The following is a 2,907-nucleotide window of genomic DNA, read 5'->3' as shown; positions in this document are numbered from 1 at the left end:
TAACCATGCTGATTTTTTAAGAAAAAACGGCACTCTTCGTGTGATATTAACTATATGAATTGATATAAATATATACATTTTCTGCCTCCTTATCTTGAATTATGTGATCGTTCTTAATGCATATTACTAGACTGAATCATGCAGTGAAAGAACCACTCTAAATGCGCACGCACACTAAATCCTGTGTTGGTCTAACCAGACTTCATCACGTCGCGTATGCACGCCTCTGTAGGTGTTTTGTTTAGCTTTTGCAATATACTCGATAATGTCATGATGTCTCACGAGTTCAGTATTTGCGCTAAACCTGCTCAGATATGGCCTGCATTTCCTTCCCCAAGAAATTAATGAGTGAACATAATTTACGAAAAGTAACCCGCCAAATTGGCTAGTGATTTGACAGCGTTACCCGCCACAGCTGATTTTTACCCGCATTTGGCGGGTGTTAATTTCAAACCCTGTATATATATATATATATATACATATACATATATATGTATATATTGTGGCGAGTTGCCAGCAGCTCATCATATGTCGCCCCTGGTAACACACACAAACCAGCTGAGGAGCAATCACCAAGCCCAGCTGATGGCAGTCAATCAGTCAATCTCCTAGACAAGGATGAAAACCTCAGTGGAAACAGAAGAGGTAGAAATTCTTCTCTAGACTGAAGCTAACACTTGTGCTTTTGTTTCTTTGCCAGAGAGTGACTGAAAGGAGTTTGCTGTTATGGATCCTCCACAGGCAGATCGCTGCATATACTGATTCCCGTCTGTTCAGAAGACTTTCACCCACTCTCACCTGGACCACAAACACTCTTTCACTGGGGAACACCCATAAGGAGCACTACTTCACTGAATGCAGACTGGAGGAGTACAGTCAAGCTTCCCCGCGCTGGTTTCCTTGCGTTTGCTCACTTGTAAATAAACACATCCTCCGGGTTGAACTCATTTCCTCGTGTCTGTTCTCCTTTTTCCCCTCAGGAACCCACTACATTGGTGGAGAATGCACTCCGGAGAACTGAGACACGAAGTGCTCTAATGAAGCAGCTCACTACCCCAGCATGGGAGATATCATTCGGCACCTTGCAGAGGTATCCGTTCAACAACAGTTATCAGAGGGGCTTGTGGCCAGCCAGACACAGATAGCTGAAGAGCTGGTGCACTTACGAGCAGAGACAACCGCTTGCATGACTCTGCTTAAAAGACGAGCCACAGCGAAGCAAGTCCTCCCTAAAATGATGAATCAGGATGATGTTGAGGTGTTCCTTAATACATTTGAGGTGATAGCCACCCAGGAAGACTGGAATCAAACCGAGTGGGCACAACTTCTTGCTCCACTACTTGTGGGAGAGCCACAGCGGATCTATTATTCCCTACCAGCAGATCAGGCAAGTGATTATGCTGTCCTGAAGAAAGAAATCCTCGGATGTGTGGGGGTACCTTCAGCATGTGCTGCACAGAAAGTGCATGAATGGACTTTTGAGCCAGGCATCTCAGTGCGGATTCAGGCCACCCAGCTTGCTCGACTTGTTAAACACTGGCTGCTGCCTGACCAAGCAACAGCAGCGGAGGTAGTAGAAAGAGTCACTTCGGATCGGCTGTTGTGGTCCCTTCCTCGTCCTCATCGTCGAGCTGTGGGACTCACCAGCCCCACCATACTAGCTCAACTCGTGGAAGCAGTGGAGCTTTCAGAAGCATCACTAGCAAGGGACTCAGGGGACAGAGCTGTTCCATTCACCCGGGGGGGCATCATCAGGGTGCGACAAGGAATGGATGGAGACTACAAACCAGTAAACCTGGCGGCTCCCCAAAGTGCACAAAAGGACGAACCCATGCCTACAGATCCTAATCCTCCAGTGGAGCGAACATGGATGGCGGGCTGCATCGTTCATCAGACTGTGCCTGACGGTGCCCCGGAACAAGAAGTGTGGATAAATGGCAGACAGGTTTGGGCAGTGTTGGACACTGGAAGCAGTGTCACTTTGGTCCGCCCTCAGTTGCTGGGAACAACCAAGTTGGGCCGGTCTCTTCTTCCAATCACCTGTGTCCATGGGGACACCAGGTATGTTCCAGCTCAAACAGTGTTGATCTCTGTTGCTCCAGGTACCTTGTCAGTGGAAGTGGGTGTACTCTCTGATCTACCCATGCCCTTGCTCTTGGGGAGAGACTGGCCTGGTTTGGGCCAACTCCTACACCGGACAGAACTGCCTGCTCGCCATAAAAAGACTCCTGCACGAAAAGAAAGACGCAGTCGACAGGATTACCTTGCTTCAGAGAGTGAGAGAGCGGGTGAGTCAGAAAGTACTAATGTTGATGTCTACTCTGATCTCTTCAAACACGTCGGGAGCAGCAGGAGGATGACTGCCTAAAGGACTGCTGGAATCAGGTCAGGGTGGTAGATGGAAATGAATGCCTCTGCCCACCTCACCCCTCCCCGCACTTTGTAATAAGAAATGGCTTGTTGTACTGCGTGGCAATCAGGTGGGGTGAAGAAAAGAAATTGCTGGTCCTGCCAAAAGGAAAGATTGACCTAGTGATGACACTAGCCCACTCCCATCCCATGGCTGGACATCTAGTACCAGAAAATACCCTCTAACTTCTCCGGGATCGGTTTCACTGGCCGGGTATGAACATGGATGTTCGTCGCTTCTGCCAAGCCTGCGAAGTTTGTCAGTGACCTGCCCCAAAGAAACCAGCTCCGGCCCCCCTAATACCGCTTCCGGTCATCGAGGTCCTATTCACCCGTATTGGCATGGACTTGATGGGGCCGCTGCCTAAATCTGCACGGGGACACAAACATATTTTAGTCATTGTGGACTATGCCACCCGCTACCCAAAAGCCATTCTCCTTCGGCGAGCAACCTCGGCATACAAAATACAAAAATAAATAATAATAATAATAATAATA

Source organism: Sinocyclocheilus rhinocerous, unplaced genomic scaffold (assembly GCF_001515625.1).
Source record: "Sinocyclocheilus rhinocerous isolate Xijiao unplaced genomic scaffold, SAMN03320098_v1.1 scaffold4658, whole genome shotgun sequence".
NCBI lineage: Eukaryota > Metazoa > Chordata > Actinopteri > Cypriniformes > Cyprinidae > Sinocyclocheilus > Sinocyclocheilus rhinocerous.
This window is presented reverse-complemented; position numbering follows the sequence as displayed.